We start from the raw sequence: 23,092 nt of genomic DNA, 5'->3' as shown, positions 1-23,092 counted from the left end.
TACCTGTATATCTTTATTACAAAATAAGTAAAAAGCCTTACGCGTTTCGTGCTATTAGGCACTAGGGATGGATCAAATCCACTATTTTCAGATTCGGCCGAACTCCAAATCTTTTGAAAAAGATTTGGCCGAATACTGAACCGAATTCAGAAGGGTTAAGAGACAAAAAGTCATGTGATTTTAAGGATTCGGATTCAGTCTGGCCAGGAGAGTGGATTCGGCCGAATCTTGAACTGAAGCCCCGACCCGCGGCTAATGTTGAACTATAACTAGCACCGGTACCAGACTCGGCTTTTCATTCAGCAACAGAAAAGCAAAAGCCGGGGGCATAGGAACAGGGGTGTTTGGATCCACAGAGGAATGCTGGGGTACACACGTAATAGTGGGTCTATCAGTATATGTATGGGGGTCAGTATCCCTATGTCCATCATAAACAACACCCCCCCCCCCCAAGTATCTTCCCAAACTGCTCTGCTTTCCAGCTGAAGGGCTTTACGACAGACTGTACATGCCCTGTGGGGGGGGCACTGCATTGGGCACCCATAAGGGAGACTGAAAGGGACTCGGGCCCCCCTTTCTGATACGGGGGGGGGGGGGGAATGAAATATCTTATTGGGACTGATGTCATTGGGACTGGGCAAGTCTATGGCGCATCGGCTGAACTGCACTTCTGATCCGGCCAGGGGAAGGGGGCGCTTTCTTTGTTGCGGGGGCTCCTCGCCGAGATCACAGACAAAACACAGCCCATTGCTCTTTCTCCTTTACAATTCTGTCTCATTGCGACTCCAAACATTGCCGTGAACTTTTGGCTCCAGAGCACAAACCGTGGCTCCTCGTGGTTCCCACAAAGTCCATCAGGGTGATTGATTGGGGAGGGGGGATTGGCCCCCCGGTGCGTTCTCCGGCGGCAACAATAGCCGATACAAAAGCCTCACAATGCCCGAGCTGTCTCCTTATAGAAAGAACATTGGGGGTCAGGGTTGGTAAAAAAAGAAGAGCTGCATCCTGGGCTGTACAGGTGTCTCCCATCCCTGCTGCACCCAGCACCCATCATATGGGGTATATTCAGGGGGCACTGGGGCAATACAGCATATCTGTGGCCAGGGTCGGACTGAGGGATGCGGGGACCCCCTGCTGAGGCCCCTACACAACCCCCTCCCCAGGTGCATCAGGAGAGGGAGAGCTTGGGGGCCCAGGAGCACCCAGCAGGGATTGGTTCTGGCCCAGAAGGGCCCACAGGGGCCGGGACCCACTGGGTTGTTTTGGGTCATAGAGTGTTGCTTTCCTGCTGCTTGTGATAAACAGTATACAGGTATGGGACCAGAATGTTTGGAACCTGGAGTTTTCCAGATAAGGGGTCTTTCCATAATTTGGATATCCATAGGGGTTGTTCACCTTTGAGTTAACTTTTAGTATGATGTAGAGAGTAAAGACAGTTTGCAATTGGTCTTCATTTCTTTTTATTTGTAGTTTTTTTTAATTATTTCAATTTTGTTCAGCAGCTATCTGGTTGCTAGGGTCTAATATACCTTAGCAACCAAGGAGTGGTTTGAATGAGAGATGGGAATATGAATAGGACAGGGGCTGAATAGAGAGATAAGGAATAAAAAGTAACAATAACAATAAAACTGGAGCCTCACAGAGCAATAGGGTTTGGCTGCCGGGGTCAGTGACCCCCATTTGAAAGCTGCAAAGAGTTAGAAGAACTCCCGTAATTCTGAGCTTTCTGGATAATGGGTTTCTGAAAAACGGATCCCATATAATATTTCTGCAATTTTTCCTGCGCAATGACTATATATCCCCTAAAGAGACAAAATAAAACATAAAAGTGCAGTTGCTAACGTTGTAATGGGGGAATTGCTGCACTGTAACTCTCAGATAGAGTGCTTGGGGGATGCTGGGAGTTGTAGTACAAAGACAGAGAGCTGAGATATATATACAGTATACACACACAGAGCTGCACACACAGTGGGGGACATTTATAAACGCTGGGCGAATTTGCACCTGGGCTGTAACTCGTGGCAACCAATCAGATGACAGCTTTCAGTGTTTGGTTGATTGGTTGCTATGGGTTACTGTCCAGGTGCAAATCTGCTCACTATTAATAAATGAGCCCCAATATTTCCCCCCGGGGACTCAGTACCACTAAGGGCAGCGCTGGCCCAACCGCAGGAACCCCCAGTGTCACACAGTACAGGATGTGAGTTAGTGGGACCCCCAGGCAGCGCAGTCTGGCAAATGCTTTACTGCCCAGGAATGTAGGAAACTGCAGTGTAACTGAAAATCCATCTGCCCCCGAAATGTAGGGCCCTGTGCCGGCGGGAACCAGAGACCCCCACATCTGTGTGTTTATTGGGATTTGGGGAGAAAAAGGCAAAATCTTCATTCTTCATTCTCTTTGTCAATGAGACAAAACAGGAACAGCCCCCTAAGTTTGCCCATAGCCTGTACAGAGAGATACCATAAAACTATGGCACATAGGGATTCCCCTGTACTAAGCACAATTCAGCAGGAACAGCCCCCTAAGTTTGCCCATAGCCTGTACAGAGAGATACCATAAAACTATGGCACATAGGGATTCCCCTGTACTAAGCACAATTCAGCAGGAACAGCCCCCTAAGTTTGCCCATAGCCTGTACAGAGAGATACCATAAAACTATGGCACATAGGGATTCCCCTGTACTAAGCACAATTCAGCAGGAACAGCCCCCTAAGTTTGCTCATAGCCTGTACAGAGAGATACCATAAAACTATGGCACATAGGGATTCCCCTGTACTAAGCACAATTCAGCAGGAACAGCCCCCTAAGTTTGCTCATAGCCTGTACAGAGAGATACCATAAAACTATGGCACATAGGGATTCCCCTGTACTAAGCACAATTCAGCAGGAACAGCCCCCTAAGTTTGCCCATAGCCTGTACAGAGAGATACCATAAAACTATGGCACATAGGGATTCCCCTGTACTAAGCACAATTCAGCAGGAACAGCCCCCTAAGTTTGCCCATAGCCTGTACAGAGAGATACCATAAAACTATGGCACATAGGGATTCCCCTGTACTAAGCACAATTCAGCAGGAACAGCCCCCTAAGTTTGCCCATAGCCTGTACAGAGAGATACCATAAAACTATGGCACATAGGGATTCCCCTGTACTAAGCACAATTCAGCAGGAACAGCCCCCTAAGTTTGCCCATAGCCTGTACAGAGAGATACCATAAAACTATGGCACATAGGGATTCCCCTGTACTAAGCACAATTCAACAGGAAGGTTTAGTTGCCCTTTAACTACACAAATAAATGAAATTGCTAAGTCTCTATGATTCCCCTGTAGGCGTCTCTGTTATCTCACATTTAATCCATATTTATACAACACCCCCCAACTGCCCCATCCCGCCCCCCCATGAATCAGACACTTTATGAGCCAACGTTTCCCGTCACTTCCTACTCGCCGATCACTTGGTTTCCCTTTTGTGACGAGGTCCCTGGGGGTCAGTTTATGGGGGGGCTCCCTCATTCACAGAGAGGGGGGCGGGGCGGTCAAGTTTGGCGGAACCATTAAATCAATGGCCTTTATTTACTGAGCTCATTTAATGACTTCTCGTCATTGTCTGGGTTTGTCTATTGGGGAAAACCATAAAGCGCCTTGTATTTACTAAGTGAAAGGGTCGCTTTGATAAATATTAGCTGTGGCCATTGTTATTGCCCCAGGGCCGGGGCTAATGGCACAGCGAGCTCAGGAGATCCCCAATGAATGATTCTGTCAGTGCCCAATCCCTTCTGGGCTTCCCCCCGGCCAGTCCAACACCTGCAGGTATATACCCATGGCAATACCCCAAGGGGCAATACTGGTGCAGGTTTAGGTAACCAAGGGGCAATACTGGTGCAGGTTTGGGTCACCAAGGGGCAATATTAGTGTGGGTTTGCATCACCAAGGGGCAATATTAGTGTGGGTTTGCATCACCAAGGGGCAATATTAGTGCAGGTTTGGGTCCCCAAGGAGCAGTATACTTGGGCAGGTTTAAGTCACAAAGGGGCAATACAATTGTGGGTTTCGAGATACCAAGGGGCAATACTAGTGAAGTCTTGGGCTACCAAGGATCAATAATGGTGCAGGTTTGGATCACCAAGGGGCAATACTGGTGGAGGTTTGGATCACCAAGGGGCAATACTGGTGCAGGTTTGGATCACCAAGGGGCAATACTGGTGCAGGTTTGGATCACCAAGGGGCAATACTTGGGCGGGTTTGTGTCACCAAGGGGCAATACTTGGGCAGGTTTGAGTCACCAAGGGGCAATACTTGGGCAGGTTTGAGTCACCAAGGGGCAATACTTGGGCAGGTTTGAGTTACCAAGGGGCAATACTTGGGCAGGTTTGAGTTACCAAGGGGCAATACTTGGGCAGGTTTGAGTTACCAAGGGGCAATACTTGGGCAGGATTGAGTTACCATGGGGCAATACTTGGGCAGGTTTGAGTTACCAAGGGGCAATACTTGGGCAGGATTGAGTTACCAAGGGGCAATACTTGGGCAGGTTTGAGTTACCAAGGGGCAATACTTGGGGCAGGTTTGAGTTACCAAGGGGCAATACTTGGGCAGGTTTGAGTTACCAAGGGGCAATACTTGGGCAGGATTGAGTTACCAAGGGGCAATACTTGGGCAGGTTTGAGTCACCAAGGGGCAATACTGGTACGGGCTCAGATGAACAGATGATGTTGAACTCAACATCAGAAAGAAAGAGGAGCAGTGACCCCCCTAAAGGAAATAGTTGGGGGGATAAACAAGCAAACAGAGATCAATTATCGGCCCCCTCGGATAAGAGCCGGGAAGTGTCTGTTTGTACAACAAAGCCATTAGGGAGCCAATCAGCAGATACATCTCAGGAGAAGGGCTACCCTCTGGCATCACAACATGAAAGCAAAGGGGCAGAAGCCAATGAGGGGGGGTAAATTTATACAGGAGCCTCCCATAGGTCTGACTTGTGCCCCTCCAGCTGCTCATGAACTACAGCAAATGCCCCCATCCAGCATAGAAAGAGGGGTGAGATTTGGCATTCACTGGGGCTATAGTTCAACAACATGAGTATCACTCATGTATTATAAGGGATAATGTACCCCCTACTGTAAATGATAAGGATATTAGCAGTCACTGAGGGGTTCTGTGACCATATAAAGGCACAAGGCTGCAGGCTGAGTTATACAGGGAACTCTGAGTATCACTCATGTATTATAAGGGATAATGTACCCCCTACTGTAAATGATAAGGATATTAGCAGTCACTGAGGGGTTCTGTGCCCATATAAAGGCACAAGGCTGCAGGCTGAGTTATACAGGGAACTCTGAGTATCACTCATGTATTATAAGGGATAATGTACCCCCTACTGTAAATGATAAGGATATTAGCAGTCACTGAGGGGTTCTGTGCCCCCCATATAAAGGCACAAGGCTGCAGGCTGAGTTATACAGGGAACTCTGAGTATCACTCATGTATTATAAGGGATAATGTACCCCCTACTGTAAATGATAAGGATATTAGCAGTCACTGAGGGGTTCTGTGCCCCCCATATAAAGGCACAAGGCTGCAGGCTGAGTTATACAGGGAACTCTGAGTATCACTCATGTATTATAAGGGATACTGTACCCCCTACTGTAAATGATAAGGATAAAAAAACCTGTAAATCCATCTTTTGAATTAAACATTGACCCTTGGTTACTAATTTCCTAGACCTTCTCACTATCTTTTCCATTACCTGGAGTCCACAAAGTTCTTTTTTCATAAAAAAAATATATATATATAGTGATTGTTTTCCATTACAAGGCATAGAAAAGAAACTCCTGGAGACCCTGACGCATTTCATGCCACATGAGACGTGTGAGATTGCCTGAAGGCCAGAGACTCCCCAAGGCTGAACCTGGTCTCTAAACATACTTATCAATAAGTAAACACACAGGGGCCGGGATGAACCTCAGAGCAATTAAGATTCCCTCCAGACACCGGGAATTCCATGGGATGCTCTGTAATAGTATCTCCCTCCCATAGAAACAACAGAGGGTTACTGCCTGCCCTGCTCTCATTTCCCTACAGAAATAGGGGTTGGTAGCACTAGGTAGGTACCTAATATATAGGGACAGAGACAGGGGAAAGTGTTGGAAGGGTTACTGCCTGCCCTGCTCTCATTTCCCTACATAAATAGGGGTTGGTAGCACTAGGTAGGTACCTAATATATAGGGGCAGAGACAGGGGAAAGTGTTGGAAGGGTTACTGCCTGCCCTGCTCTCATTTCCCTACAGAAATAGGGGTTGGTAGCACTAGGTAGGTACCTAATTTATAGGGGCAGAGACAGGGGAAAGTGTTGGAAGGGTTACTGCCTGCCCTGCTCTCATTTCCCTACAGAAATAGGGGTTGGTAGCACTAGGTAGGTACCTAATATATAGGGGCAGAGACAGGGGAAAGTGTTGGAAGGGTTACTGCCTGCCCTGCTCTCATTTCCCTACAGAAATAGGGGTTGGTAGCACTAGGTAGGTACCTAATATATAGGGGCAGAGACAGGGGAAAGTGTTGGAAGGGTTACTGCCTGCCCTGCTCTCATTTCCCTACAGAAATAGGGGTTGGTAGCACTAGGTAGGTACCTAATATATAGGGGCAGAGACAGGGGAAAGTGTTGGAAGGGTTACTGCCTGCCCTGCTCTCATTTCCCTACAGAAATAGGGGTTGGTAGCACTAGGTAGGTACCTAATATATAGGGTAATTCTGCATGGCAGCTCCCACAGTATATATATATAATACTGTACAACACTGTATATATAAGAGAACATATGTAGAAGATGAAAGCAATAGAAGTGCATAGGGAAACAGCACATTATTCAGGAGCCGTTAATACAAACAGTGATACATATTTGCAGAATGTTAATCCAGACGACTGGAGCGTTAATGCTAAAGAGAAATATAAATAACGCAGGAGATGAAAGTGCAGATTATAACCTGGTTATTTAGTGGGGGGAACACAAACGGCGAGAGCCCACTAAGATCTATGGCCAGAGTTAAACATTTGTCCTATTAGTAATTCATGGGTTTTAGAAATGTGACTGTATAAACTTGATGTATAAGCGGTTATTATTAATTATAAACACACAGTTCCACTCGTATATCAGCAACTAACGGGGAACAATATGTTCAGCTCTGAATAATCCAACTGTAATGAATAGTAAGGATTTCCAGCTGCCGAATACATCGTAGCAATGTGAGCAAGTACACTAAAACTGCTAATATTATCATACAATCTTATTATAAGGGATAATGTACCCCCTACTGTAAATGATAAGGATATTAGCAGTCACTGAGGGGTTCTGTGCCCATATAAAGGCACAAGGCTGCAGGCTGAGTTATACAGGGAACTCTGAGTATCACTCATGTATTATAAGGGATAATGTACCCCCTACTGTAAATGATAAGGATATTAGCAGTCACTGAGGGGTTCTGTGCCCCCCATATAAAGGCACAAGGCTGCAGGCTGAGTTATACAGGGAACTCTGAGTATCACTCATGTATTATAAGGGATAATGTACCCCCTACTGTAAATGATAAGGATATTAGCAGTCACTGAGGGGTTCTGTGCCCCCCATATAAAGGCACAAGGCTGCAGGCTGAGTTATACAGGGAACTCTGAGTATCACTCATGTATTATAAGGGATAATGTACCCCCTACTGTAAATGATAAGGATATTAGCAGTCACTGAGGGGTTCTGTGCCCCCCATATAAAGGCACAAGGCTGCAGGCTGAGTTATACAGGGAACTCTGAGTATCACTCATGTATTATAAGGGATAATGTACCCCCTACTGTAAATGATAAGGATATTAGCAGTCACTGAGGGGTTCTGTGCCCATATAAAGGCACAAGGCTGCAGGCTGAGTTATACAGGGAACTCTGAGTATCACTCATGTATTATAAGGGATAATGTACCCCCTACTGTAAATGATAAGGATATTAGCAGTCACTGAGGGGTTCTGTGCCCCCCATATAAAGGCACAAGGCTGCAGGCTGAGTTATACAGGGACCTCTGAGTATCACTCATGTATTATAAGGGATAATGTACCCCCTACTGTAAATGATAAGGATATTAGCAGTCACTGAGGGGTTCTGTGCCCCCCATATAAAGGCACAAGGCTGCAGGCTGAGTTATACAGGGAACTCTGAGTATCACTCATGTATTATAAGGGATAATGTACCCCCTACTGTAAATGATAAGGATATTAGCAGTCACTGAGGGGTTCTGTGCCCCCCATATAAAGGCACAAGGCTGCAGGCTGAGTTATACAGGGAACTCTGAGTATCACTCATGTATTATAAGGGATAATGTACCCCCTACTGTAAATGATAAGGATATTAGCAGTCACTGAGGGGTTCTGTGCCCCCCATATAAAGGCACAAGGCTGCAGGCTGAGTTATACAGGGAACTCTGAGTATCACTCATGTATTATAAGGGATAATGTACCCCCTACTGTAAATGATAAGGATATTAGCAGTCACTGAGGGGTTCTGTGCCCATATAAAGGCACAAGGCTGCAGGCTGAGTTATACAGGGAACTCTGAGTATCACTCATGTATTATAAGGGATAATGTACCCCCTACTGTAAATGATAAGGATATTAGCAGTCACTGAGGGGTTCTGTGCCCCCCATATAAAGGCACAAGGCTGCAGGCTGAGTTATACAGGGACCTCTGAGTATCACTCATGTATTATAAGGGATAATGTACCCCCTACTGTAAATGATAAGGATATTAGCAGTCACTGAGGGGTTCTGTGCCCCCCATATAAAGGCACAAGGCTGCAGGCTGAGTTATACAGGGAACTCTGAGTATCACTCATGTATTATAAGGGATAATGTACCCCCTACTGTAAATGATAAGGATATTAGCAGTCACTGAGGGGTTCTGTGCCCCCCATATAAAGGCACAAGGCTGCAGGCTGAGTTATACAGGGAACTCTGAGTATCACTCATGTATTATAAGGGATAATGTACCCCCTACTGTAAATGATAAGGATATTAGCAGTCACTGAAGGGTTCTGTGCCCATATAAAGGCACAAGGCTGCAGGCTGAGTTATACAGGGAACTCTGAGTATCACTCATGTATTATAAGGGATAATGTACCCCCTACTGTAAATGATAAGGATATTAGCAGTCACTGAGGGGTTCTGTGCCCCCCATATAAAGGCACAAGGCTGCAGGCTGAGTTATACAGGAAACTCTGAGTATCACTCATGTATTATAAGGGATAATGTACCCCCTACTGTAAATGATAAGGATATTAGCAGTCACTGAGGGGTTCTGTGCCCCCCATATAAAGGCACAAGGCTGCAGGCTGAGTTATACAGGGAACTCTGAGTATCACTCATGTATTATAAGGGATAATGTACCCCCTACTGTAAATGATAAGGATATTAGCAGTCACTGAAGGGTTCTGTGCCCATATAAAGGCACAAGGCTGCAGGCTGAGTTATACAGGGAACTCTGAGTATCACTCATGTATTATAAGGGATAATGTACCCCCTACTGTAAATGATAAGGATATTAGCAGTCACTGAGGGGTTCTGTGCCCCCCATATAAAGGCACAAGGCTGCAGGCTGAGTTATACAGGGAACTCTGAGTATCACTCATGTATTATAAGGGATAATGTACCCCCTACTGTAAATGATAAGGATATTAGCAGTCACTGAAGGGTTCTGTGCCCATATAAAGGCACAAGGCTGCAGGCTGAGTTATACAGGGAACTCTGAGTATCACTCATGTATTATAAGGGATAATGTACCCCCTACTGTAAATGATAAGGATATTAGCAGTCACTGAGGGGTTCTGTGCCCCCCATATAAAGGCACAAGGCTGCAGGCTGAGTTATACAGGGAACTCTGAGTATCACTCATGTATTATAAGGGATAATGTACCCCCTACTGTAAATGATAAGGATATTAGCAGTCACTGAAGGGTTCTGTGCCCATATAAAGGCACAAGGCTGCAGGCTGAGTTATACAGGGAACTCTGAGTATCACTCATGTATTATAAGGGATAATGTACCCCCTACTGTAAATGATAAGGATATTAGCAGTCACTGAGGGGTTCTGTGCCCCCCATATAAAGGCACAAGGCTGCAGGCTGAGTTATACAGGGAACTCTGAGTATCACTCATGTATTATAAGGGATAATGTACCCCCTACTGTAAATGATAAGGATATTAGCAGTCACTGAGGGGTTCTGTGCCCCCCATATAAAGGCTTACATTTCTATACAATAAAATACAATCACTACAAGATATGAGTAGAAAGATACAACAAGGTTTCCTTACCCCACAAAATTAAAAGGAAACTTTGGTTTTCAGGAGTTGCGTTATGCCCATATCCCCTCCTCCTCGTCCTGGAATCCACGCGTTTTGAAGATCCACGAAGGTGTCAGCGAAGGAAATGAGAGAAGGGAAAAAAAGAAACATTAGAAACAAAGAAACCAATGAGTTGGGGATAAACACATTGCTAATAGGCAAGAAATATAGGAGTAAAATGTGAAGGTCGAGATGATATTTGGGGTGAACAACTATAAATATCAATCTATCACTTAATATATATTCATATCTTTGTAATAAGTTAAAGGGGAACTGAACCAAAATGTGTTAAAGAGCCCCACCCAACCCAGAAACCCCTAATATCCCTATCCCTGTAATCTGTTCCTTCAAACAGTAGGAATAAATCCCATGTTTATAGGCTGAAATCCAGCTGCAAAACTATTCTACTCTTTCTGCATCATTGGAAATCCTGGCAGGGGAGGAGGGACTAAACACTGATGTTACAGATTGTAACAACTTCCCCACAGCTTACAGACAGCCTGCAGGAACTACATAACCCACAATGCATTGCACTGGGATGTTCTTTTCCTTATTGACATCACGTGTGCAGCAGGGGATTGTGGGATTGGGAGGAGGCTGGGGACAGGCGACTACTGTTACATTTTCTTTGAGTCACAAAGTAGTCAGCCAGATCAGCAGGGGAACAGGGGGCGTGGCTTAGGGAACATGGGCGGAGCTAAGGGAACAGGGGGCGGAGCTAAGGGAACTGTCCCAAACCAGATTATTACATTAAACATCATAAAAAGGCTGAGATTTTTTAATTGGTGTATAACCCTAACCCTGTAGGCAGTTATGAATAATACATGGTGCTGGTTTCCCTTTGGGCTAAACATTAACCCTATCTGTAACAATGGCCCCTTTATTGGAGCTCCCTATAGATCCTCTCAGGTCCCTGTCTGGGTTTCATATGAGGGGTGGGCGTGTCCTAACGGTCCCTGTCAGAAGCACAGTAGGAGGGGGAGAGCCAATCACAGCCCTGCAGTCACACAAGCACAGACAGGCTTCAGTTCCCTATCAGGTCAGCCTAGCTGCTGATTGGTTCCTATCCTACAGTGCTGCCGCCCCCCTGCACAGCCTGGGAAAGGAGGCAGCAGGAAGTGGAACAGATGGGTGGGGCTAGTGGGATTTGGGGGGGGGGGGAACTTTTTTAAGCAAAAGGAGGAGTATAATGCGCTGGTACATTCTTCATTTGTAAATGAAGTGTTTGAGTGGAGTTTCCCTTTAAAGGGGGGGTGAGGATCAACATTTTAAATGGGGGCTAAAACTGAAAATGTCACTGCCCCAGCCAGGCTACAGTAAGGAGAAGGCCGCCGGCCCTGGAATAAAAGTAGAAAGAAATAAGGTGTCAATGTCTAGTTCGACTCCCCAGAATTGAATCGAGGGATAAGCCCCGCCCCCCTTTGTCCCACAGAAAGCAATATAAATGTACATGTCGGAGTTTCACTGATATCCCACTCGGGGCGACGTTTGACTTCCATTACAATAAACGATGCTATTAACGTAATTAAAACGTGTTTTGACTTAGTTCAATGAGTCTCCACACAATTCGGCTGTGTAGCCAAAGGTAATTCTTCTTGTAAAGGCTCCTCGTTAGCGGCTCCCCAGGCAGGGATTCATTAGCCTGACTTGGCACGGAGCAGCGGGCACGGAAACATCCCATGTTGGTACTGGATCCCCCTCTCACCCAGTAAAGTGAACTTCAATTAAAACCAAAGGCGACTGTAAGCTCCACCGGGGCAGGGACTGGGGTGAAAGAGTGGAATAGCCACAAACTGTACCTGTGATGCTACATAATGCTCCAGGGTACTACAGGGTGCTACAGGGTACTACAGGGTGCTACAGGGTACTACAGGGTACTACAGGGTAATACAGGGTACTACAGGGTACTACAGGGTACTACAGGGTAATACAGGGTACTACAGGGTACTACAGGGTAATACAGGGTACTACAGGGTAATACAGGGTACTACAGGGTACTACAGGGTACTACAGGGTAATACAGGGTACTACAGGGTACTACAGGGTAATACAGGGTACTACAGGGTAATACAGGGTACTACAGGGTACTACAGGGTAATACAGGGTACTACAGGGTAATACAGGGTACTACAGGGTACTACATACCAGGGTAATACAGGGTACTACAGGGTACTACAGGGTAATACAGGGTACTACAGGGTAATACAGGGTACTACAGGGTAATACAGGGTACTACAGGGTAATACAGGGTACTACAGGGTACTACAGGGTAATACAGGGTACTACAGGGTACTACAGGGTACTACAGGGTAATACAGGGTACTACAGGGTACTACAGGGTAATACAGGGTACTACAGGGTACTACAGGGTACTACAGGGTACTACAGGGTATTACAGGGTACTACAGGGTAATACAGGGTACTACAGGGTACTACAGGGTAATACAGCGTACTACAGGGTAATACAGGGTACTACAGGGTACTACAGGGTACTACAGGGTAATACAGGGTACTAAAGGGTAATACAGGGTAATACAGGGTACTACAGGGTACTACAGGGTACTACAGGGTAATACAGGGTACTACAGGGTACTACAGGGTAATACAGCGTACTACAGGGTAATACAGGGTACTACAGGGTACTACAGGGTAATACAGGGTACTACAGGGTAATACAGGGTACTACAGGGTAATACAGGGTACTACAGGGTAATACAGGGTACTACAGGGTACTACAGGGTAATACAGGGTACTACAGGGTACTACAGGGTACTACAGGGTATACAGGGTACTTACAGGGTAATACAGGGGTACTACAGGGTAATACAGGGTACTACAGGGTACTACAGGGTACTACAGGGTAATACAGGGTACTACAGGGGTAATACAGGGTACTACAGGGTACTACAGGGTAATAACAGGGTACTACAGGGTACTACAGGGTACTACAGGGTAATACAGGGTACTACAGGGTACTACAGGGTACTACAGGGTACTACAGGGTACTACAGGGAATACAGGGTACTACAGGGTAATACAGGGTACTACAGGGTACTACAGGGTACTACAGGGTAATACAGGGTACTACAGGGTACTACAGGGTACTACAGGGTACTACAGGGTTACAGGTAACAGGTACTACAGGGTAATACAGGGTACTACAGGGTACTACAGGGTAATACAGGGTACTACAGGGTACTACAGGGTAATACAGGGTAATACAGGGTACTACAGGGTACTACAGGGTAATACAGGGTACTACAGGGTAATACAGGGTACTACAGGGTAATACAGGGTACTACAGGGTACTACAGGGTACTACAGGGTAATACAGGGTACTACAGGGTAATACAGGGTAATACAGGGTACTACAGGGTAATACAGGGTACTACAGGGTACTACAGGGTAATACAGGGTACTACAGGGTACTACAGGGTAATACAGGGTACTACAGGGTAATACAGGGTACTACAGGGTACTACAGGGTACTACTGAGCTGAGTAAATAGAAAGACATGGGAAGACCTGTTGCACCATCTAAGCGTAATGTCAAGGTGAAGTTTAACCATATGTCTCCCAGCTGGAAATTTTAGTTAAACAGCCAGAGGTCACAAGTTTGGGAACATCCCCTTTAGGGCTCAGTCACATGTGGTATTTTACTGCCCCATATGTTCCCGACCCAAGTCCGACCATGACAACTCTTCATATTGACTCCAACCCAAGGGCCATGTAAACGCCAAGTAATAATAAACTGAATTAGCCCCACTTTATCCCAAGTAAGAGGGTGTTTCATGGAAAAGTCCCCCATGATGGGCCTGGTTCCCACCAGAGTTACCCCGATCCAAGAGAGGGCAGCCTTTGTACCCCCGGGGGTAGGCAGAAGGACTACTTTATCTCTTACGTCTATGATGTCTAAGGTATTGTCCAAACGTCAACGATAAACATTAGCACCTCATTGTATGTTATTGAATTACCTATTCTAAGCAACTTTTCCATTGGTCTTCATTATTTATTTTAAATTGCTTTTGAAGTATTTGCCTTCTTCTTATTGCAGCTTTCAAATGGGGGTCACTGACCCCGGCAGCCAAACCCTATTGCTCTGTGAGGCTCCAATTTAATTGTTATTGTTACTTTATGTTCCTTATCTCTCTATTCAGAACCTTCCTATTCATACCCCAGTCTCTCATTCAACCCGCTGCTTGGTTGCTAAGGTTAACAAGACCCTAGCAACCAGATAGCTACTAAAATTCCAAACTGGAAAAAAGTAATAGAGAAAGCCAATGGCAACATTTTGCATCATTCTACTAATTTAGTAGCAACTTTTCCATTGGTCTTTATTATTTATTTTCAATTGTTTTTGAATTATTTGCCTTAATCTTCTGCCTCTTTGCAGCTTTCAAATGGGGGTCACTGACCCCGGCAGCCAAACCCTATTGCTCTGTGAGGCTCCAGTTTTATTGTTATTGTTACTTTTTATTCCTTATCTTTCTATTCAGCCCCTCCCCTATTCATATTCCAGTCTCTCATTAAACCCGCTGCCTGGTTGCTAAGGTTAACAAGGCCCTAGCAACCAGATAGCTACTAAAATTCCAAACTGGAGGGCTGTTGAACAAAAAGCTGAATAACTAAAAAACCACAAATAATAGAAAAAGCCAATGGTAACATTTTGCATCATTCTACTAATTTAGTAGCAACTTTTCCATTGGTCTTCATTATTTATTCTGAATTGTTTCTGATTTTTGAATTGCTTTCAAATGGGGGTCACTGACCCCGGCAACCAAACCCTATTGCTCTGTGAGGCTCCAGTTTTATTGTTATTGTTACTTTTTATGACTTATTTTTCTATTCAGCCGCTCTCCTATTTATATTCCAGTCTCTCATTCAAACCACTCGCTGGTTGCTAAGGTAATTTGGATCCTAGCAACCAGCTAGTTACTGAAACAATTGCCGATTGTCTCAGAATATTACTCTCTACATCATAACTCAAAGTTGACTAATCTCTAAGTATATCTAGCTTAACTAGTATGGCTAGCCGTATCCGTCTGTCAATCCCCATGGGGGAGGTATCTCTACATGGGGCATTAGCCAAACACAAGGTCACGATTTGTGACAAATGGGAGATACCATAGATCAGTCAGAAAATAATTACTGTCCCCGTCACGCTTAATGGCCCCAGCGTCTGATGTGAAGGAGGAGACGAGCGCCCTAAGTGACACATACCCTCAGCAGCTCCCTAATTGGCCCCCTGAGGAGCCCACCGGTAAGATCTGGACTCCCAGATATAAACATGTAAAACTGACACCATGAAAAAATCCCAGATAGTGTAGGGTTTCTGGGAGGCAATAAAAGAAAAGTGACATTTAGTAGGAATTTATCCACCCTGTGTGGCACTAGTACAAGTATATAATAAAAAAAGCACCATTATGGTGTTATTATAGGGTTAGTTTGCCTTTAAATTAGTTTTCAGTACAATGCAGAATTTTGCTATTGGTTTTCTTTCTCTATTATTTGTGGTTTTTCAGTTATTTAGTTTTTTGTTCAGCAGTCCTTGGAATTTTAGCAGCTCTCTGGTTGCTATGGTCTTGTTTACCTTAGCAACCAGGCAGCGGGTTGAATGAGAGACTGGTATATGAATAGGGGAGGGGCTAAATAGAAAGATAAGGTAACAATAACAATAAAACTGGAGCCTCACAGAGCAATAGGGTTTGGCTGCCGGGGTCAGTGACCCCCATTTGAAAGCTGCAAACACTATAAAAAAGATATAATGAAGACCAATTGCAAAGTTGCTAGGAATAGGACTTTCTATAACTTATTAAACTTCTTTAACTTTTTTGTTTTACTGGAACAGAACAAAGAATCTCAGGCGACAGTTAGAGAATAACCTGTATTTGTTTCATTGTGACATCATCCCGGCGCAGCTGCACGGCTGAGAGGAGATTTCCCAGCATCCCCCACTGCTGCTACCTACACTCATTACACTGCACTCATTAAGATCCATTACATTGGGGTAATTAGGGGGAGCAAAAGTTAACAAAGCGAAGCAGTAATGGGCACCAACTGGAATAATATCACTGCAGATGCAGATAAGGGCAACTAACCCTTCAGGCCCCTGTACTAAGCACAATTCAGCAGGAACAGCCCCCTAAGTTTGCTCATAGCCTGTACAGAGAGATACCATAAAACTATGGCACATAGGGATTCCCCTGTACTAAGCACAATTCAGCAGGAACAGCCCCCTAAGTTTGCTCATAGCCTGTACAGAGAGATACCATAAAACTATGGCACATAGGGATTCCCCTGTACTAAGCACAATTCAGCAGGAACAGCCCCCTAAGTTTGCCCATAGCCTGTACAGAGAGATACCATAAAACTATGGCACATAGGGATTCCCCTGTACTAAGCACAATTCAGCAGGAACAGCCCCCTAAGTTTGCCCATAGCCTGTACAGAGAGATACCATAAAACTATGACACATAGGGATTCCCCTGTACTAAGCACAATTCAGCAGGAACAGCCCCCTAAGTTTGCCCATAGCCTGTACAGAGAGATACCATAAAACTATGACACATAGGGATTCCCCTGTACTAAGCACAATTCAGCAGGAACAGCCCCCTAAGTTTGCCCATAGCCTGTACAGAGAGATACCATAAAACTATGACACATAGGGATTCCCCTGTACTAAGCACAATTCAGCAGGAACAGCCCCCTAAGTTTGCTCATAGCCTGTACAGAGAGATACCATAAAACTATGGCACATAGGGATTCCCCTGTACTAAGCACAATTCAGCAGGAACAGCCCCCTAAGTTTGCCCATAGCCTGTACAGAGAGATACCATAAAACTAAGCTAAACTTAAGCATTTACAGCCCCTTAAAAATAACAGACAGGGCCCTGCCTCGCTATACAGTATATATATATATATAATTCCCTGCCAGTTGCGCTGCTGTTGCTGTTCCTGCACATAAATAGCGCATCCCCATGTCAGAGCTTAGTACAAAGCAGATGTTGGGAAGTCGGCCTGCAGGCACTTTAGGCTGACAGTCAGATATAAGCAAGGATATAACTCAGCGGCCCTGCACTGTGTATGGATTCCAGCAAAGTTCCAAACACCGGACCTCTCACAACTCGGCACCTTCCAAATTTAGAGAAGCAGCTGAACGACGGCGAATGGCGAGCGAAAAAAAGCTCTCGTATTTTATAGGAGGTTTATACTGAGTGACGTTCCTGCAGAACCCAGGCCCCCAGGCCGATATTTACAGTTTCCCTTTACAAATACAGCCCTTGTACTCCGGCCGCGGAGCTTCTGCGTAACTAGCACCAAATTCTGCGGCTTTTTAATCCCACAAGGATTTGGTCCCTGCAGAGTTTGCTTTCTGTTCTGTAGACTGTCAGCTCTTCCTCCATGGATCTGGCCCAGAGAATCAGTCCGGAGTGCACTCCATTAGGGTTTGGGAATAAATATATATCTGTATCTGCCAGCTGAGTGGAGAACAGAACTGAACTGAAGATGTTGGGGTAGTCAGAGAGGGGGCAAGTAAATGTGCCCCCTCCAGCCCCAACTTGAATGCCATTTAGAAGCAGGCATAGGCCACAGGGGAGCGCTATAGGTGCTTAAGGGGGGCATACATGGGCCGATAAAAGCCAACGACCTGCTGGGTTTTTTTGGGTTACAGGTACTGTTCAGTGACTGGTTTCTGCTGGGTGACTGGTACTGCTGGGTAAAGAGTACTGTTGGGTTACTGGTACTGTTGGATGATGGGTAGTGTTGAGTGACTGGTACTGTTGGGTTACTGGTACTGTTGAGTGACTGGTACTGTTGGGTGACTGGTAGTGTTGGGTGACTGGTACTGTTGGGTGACTGGTACTGTTGGGTGACTGGTACTGTTGGGTTACTGGTACTGTTGAGTGACAGGTACTGTTGGATGATGGGTACTGTTGAGTGGCTGGTACTGTTGGATGATGGGTACTGTTAAGTGACTGGTACTGTTGGATGATGGGTACTGTTGAGTGACTGGTACTGTTGAGTGACTGGTACTGTTGGGTGACTGGTACTGTTGGATGATGGGTACTGTTGAGTGACTGGTACTGTTGGGTGACTGGTACTGTTGGATGATGGGTACTGTTGAGTGACTGGTACTGTTGGGTGACTGGTAGTGTTGAGTGACTGGTACTGTTGGGTGACTGGTTCTGTTGGGTGACTGGTACTGTTGGATGATGGGTACTGTTGAGTGACTGGTACTGCTGGGTAAAGAGTACTGTTGCGTGACTGGTACTGTTGAGTGACTGGTTCTGTTTGGTTTCTAGTACTGCTGGGTAAAGAGTACTGTTGGGTTATTTGTACTTCTTGGTGTTGTTCTTGGTGTTGGGTACTGTTGGATGATGGGTACTGTTAGATGATGGGTACTGTTGCGTGACTGCTGGGTGACTGGTACTGCTGGGTTATTGGTTCTGCTGGGTGACTGGTACTGCTGAGTGTTGGGTACAGTTCAGAACAACAATATAAGACGAAGGTTGGAAATGAAACATTTTCACGTATCTGTTGCTTCATAATCGTGATCAGAATCGGATCCTGGATGGTCCCAGTACACAAGTACTTATATCAGCACCTTCAGTCCAGTTCTGTTCCCCATTCAGCCGGCGGATACAGATAGAAATATATATATTCCCAAACCCTAATGGAGTGCGGCCGGACTGATTCTGGGCCAGACCCACGGAGGAGGGTTTGGAAGAACCGAGAAGGTCCAGGAGGTTAAAATAAATGTAACTCCTCTTGGCCCCGTATCTTTCTATAGAAATTGTAGATTTTATGGACAATGCGGCGGCACTTTCCCCCTATTCCTGTTACAGAAGGGAATGCTGGGAAATGTTGGCCGAGGTTCTGCTGCCCGGCAGAGCGGTGTAATGGTTACTAAGCTCTCTATAATGAGACAATGGCTAATGTATGGCCTAATAAACAGGGAGGAATAAGAATAAATCACAGAGAGTATCAGAAACATATGTTTGTATGAGACTGGGCCGGGGGCGCGCAGAGCGGGTATACGTACAGCAGAACTCGGGCCAAGCAGCGCAGTCAGGGATGTTCCGCTCCAGTCAGTACAAACGGGAATCTTTTATTAAAAACATAAAAATGATTGATAGGGAACCCGTAAGCGCTACAGCACAAATGCGCTTTGGAACGGGAAGCGTGGGCCTGTCTGAGACCTTATTGTTTCACCCTGTAAATCAGAGGCATGAATTAAATTGCAAGCTCTAAGGGACAGAGGCCCACTGGGAACATGAAGCTTGTCCTACTGTCTCCATCATGGCCATATGGTTCTAGTGTCTTCAGATTGTCCTACTACTGCCATCTTGTCCTACTGTCTCCATCTTGTCCTACTGTCTCCATCTTGCCCTACTGTCTCCATCTTGCCCTACTGTCTCCATCTTGTCCTACTGTCTCCATCTTGTCCTACTGTCCCCATCTTGCCCTACTGTCTCCATCTTGCCCTACTGTCTCCATCTTGCCCTACTGTCTCCATCTTGCCCTACTGTCCCCATCTTGCCCTACTGTCTCCATCTTGTCCTACTGTCCCCATCTTGCCCTACTGTCCCTATCTTGCCCTACTGTCTCCATCTTGCCCTACTGTCTCCATCTTGCCCTACTGTCTCCATCTTGCCCTACTGTCTCCATCTTGCCCTACTGTCTCCATCTTGCCCTACTGTCTCCATATTGTCCTACTCCTGCTATCTTGCCCTACTGTTTTCATCCTGCCCTCTATATTGCCCTACTGTCTGTATCTTTCCCTACTGTCTCCATCATTTTACGATATAACCATATAGCTCAAGTGTCTTCAGATCGTCCTACTACTGCCATCTTGCCATACTGTCTCTATCTTGCCCTACTGTCTCCATCTTGCCCTACTGTCTCCATCTTGCCTTACTGTCTCCATCTTGCCCTACTCTCTCCATCTTGCCCTACTGTCTCCATATTGTCCTACTCCTGCTATCTTGCCCTACTGTTTTAATCCTGCCCTCTATATTGCCCTACTGTCTGTATCTATCCCTACTGTCTCCATCATTTTACGATATAACCATATAGCTCAAGTGTCTTCAGATCGTCCTACTACTGCCATCACGCCCTACTGTCACCATCTCGCCCTGCTATGGCCTATTGCTCTATTGTCTCCATCTTGCCCTACAGTCTCCATCTTGCCCTACTGTCTCCATCTTGCCCTACTGTCTCCATCTTGTCCTACTGTCTGCATCTTGTCCTACTGTCTCCATCTTGCCCTACTGTCTCCATCTTGCCCTACTGTTTCATTCTAGCCCTACTATCTCCATCTTACCCTACTGTCTCCATCTTGCCCTACTGTCCCCATCTTGCCCTACTGTCTCCATCTTGCCCTACTGTCTCCATCTTGTCTTACTGTCTCCATCTTGTCCTACTGTCTCCATCTTGCCCTACTGTCTCCATCTTGTCCTACTGTCTCCATCTTGTCCTACTGTCTCCATCTTGCCCTACTGTCTCCATCTTGCCCTACTGTCTCCATCTTGTCCTACTGTCTCCATCTTGCCCTACTGTCTCCATCTTGCCCTACTATCTCCATCTTGTCCTACTTTCTCCATCTTGCCCTACTGTCTCCATCTTGCCCTACTGTCTCCATCTTGCCCTACTGTCTCCATCTTGTCCTACTGTCTCCATCTTGCCCTACTGTCTCCATCTTGCCCTACTGTCTCCATCTTGTCCTACTGTCTCCATCTTGCCCTACTGTCTCCATCTTGCCCTACTGTCTCCATCTTGTCCTACTGTCTCCATCTTGCCCTACTGTCTCCATCTTGCCCTACTGTCTCCATCTTGTCCTACTGTCTCCATCTTGCCCTACTGTCTCCATCTTGCCCTACTGTCTCCATCTTGTCCTACTGTCTCCATCTTGTCCTACTGTCTCCATCTTGCCCTACTGTCTCCATCTTGCCCTACTGTCTCCATCTTGTCCTACTGTCTCCATCTTGCCCTACTGTCTCCATCTTGCCCTACTATCTCCATCTTGTCCTACTGTCTCCATCTTGCCCTACTGTCTCCATCTTGCCCTACTGCCTCCATCTTGCCCTACTGTCTCCATCTTGCCCTACTGTCTCCATCTTGCCCTACGGTCTCCATCTTGCCCTACGGTCTCTATATAATCTTACTACTCCCATCTTGCCCTACTGTTGCCCTACTGTTGACCGACTTTCACCAGTGGTACCTTGGCCATCTTGCCCTACTGCTGAATCCTTCCCCTGCTGCCCCTACTGTTTCTTTAATACCTATGAATAATTTGAAAATACCAATGTCAAGACGAGTCAGTGTATCCCCAGGCTTCTTGCTTTGCTATTGGCCCCCTCTGTCCCAGCTTGGCACCCATCACAAACGAGTTCAGAGAAGCTGTGGACCTGCCGGTTCGGGCTATAACAGGCCCCAGAGTACTAGGTTCTGAGCCCATATATAGCCTGGAATCCCACCATGCATTTCTCTATCGTAGCCTCATGAATAATTAGTTGCTGGAGATGTTTCTGCAACAAACAAGTCGTAAAAAAAATACAAATTTGAACATTCCCCCAGCGAGCGCAGCAGATGTTCCTCTCTCCTCTCTGCCCAAATTGCCTCGGAACATCTCTTTCTTTTATTTTCTCCAATTAAATGGGAGGGGTCTTGGTTTTCGTGATTAGGCATGTTGGGGATTACCCGCCCCCCCGTCATCGAGCGCGTTGCAGCTGTACAGAGATCTCCCCTTTATTGTGCAACTCGCTCCGAGCTGGACCTGTTGTATGGGAAACTTATCCGTCAAATACATTTTTTTTTTCAAAAAATTCTGAACCGAAGAGTTAATTCTTGAATTAGTAACAGTGACGCGGAACTTTCTATTAAAGAAAGAAAAAAAAAAAAGATTTAGTGCGGAAAACAGATTTTTGCTTTGCTGGGTTCTTGTGTTGACAGGAGGGATTATCTGAATTTACAAATGCAATAAAAAAAAGACACACAAAAGCCTTAGTTTTAAGTATTTTAATTTAATTTTCTCCCCGCTGGCACTGGAACCGGGATATCTATCCGGAGATGTAGCCAAACTGCCAGCGCTGAACCCATTTCAACAGCTGAAAAGCACGCGAGGCACTGAAGCAGTGATCCCCAACTGGCGACTTGGGGCAATGTGTTGCTCACCATCTCCAAAGTAGGCGCCATTTTTAAATTCCTGGCTTGGAGGCAAGTTTTGGAAGCACAAAAACATAGTTTTACTCCAAGCAGAACCTCTGCAGGCCAGAAGTCCCCTATGGGGCTACCAAATAGTCCTAATTTGGCATCCCAAATGCCTATTTCCATGTTGTGTGGCCCCCCAATGCTTCTTACATCTGTGAGTGTGGCTCACAAGTCAAAAAGGTTGGGGATGCCTGCACTAAAGGGACGGCTCAGTTGGCAGCTGTATAATGTGTAGAGGTGCAATCATTACAAACGGGTCTTTTACAGAAGGTAAAAACCCGCATCCTCCACCAAAAATTTGAGAAAAATTAAAACATTCATCATTGGTGAACAAAAAATTGTCTATAACTTTGACTTCAAATGATTTTCAGGGTTTAATTAAAATTCCTGAGAATTATGGAGGAAACCCCTAGCCCCCCCCCCAGTCTCCGATTTTATTTTTTGTGAACTCGGATTTTTTGAGATCTAAAAAAATTCAGGAGCTAAAACTTTGCAAACTACAGCAGAAAATAGGAG

This window comes from Xenopus tropicalis, chromosome 4, assembly GCF_000004195.4.
Source record: "Xenopus tropicalis strain Nigerian chromosome 4, UCB_Xtro_10.0, whole genome shotgun sequence".
NCBI lineage: Eukaryota > Metazoa > Chordata > Amphibia > Anura > Pipidae > Xenopus > Xenopus tropicalis.
The sequence above is the reverse complement of the archived record's forward strand: the minus strand, read 5'-3'. Positions refer to the sequence as shown.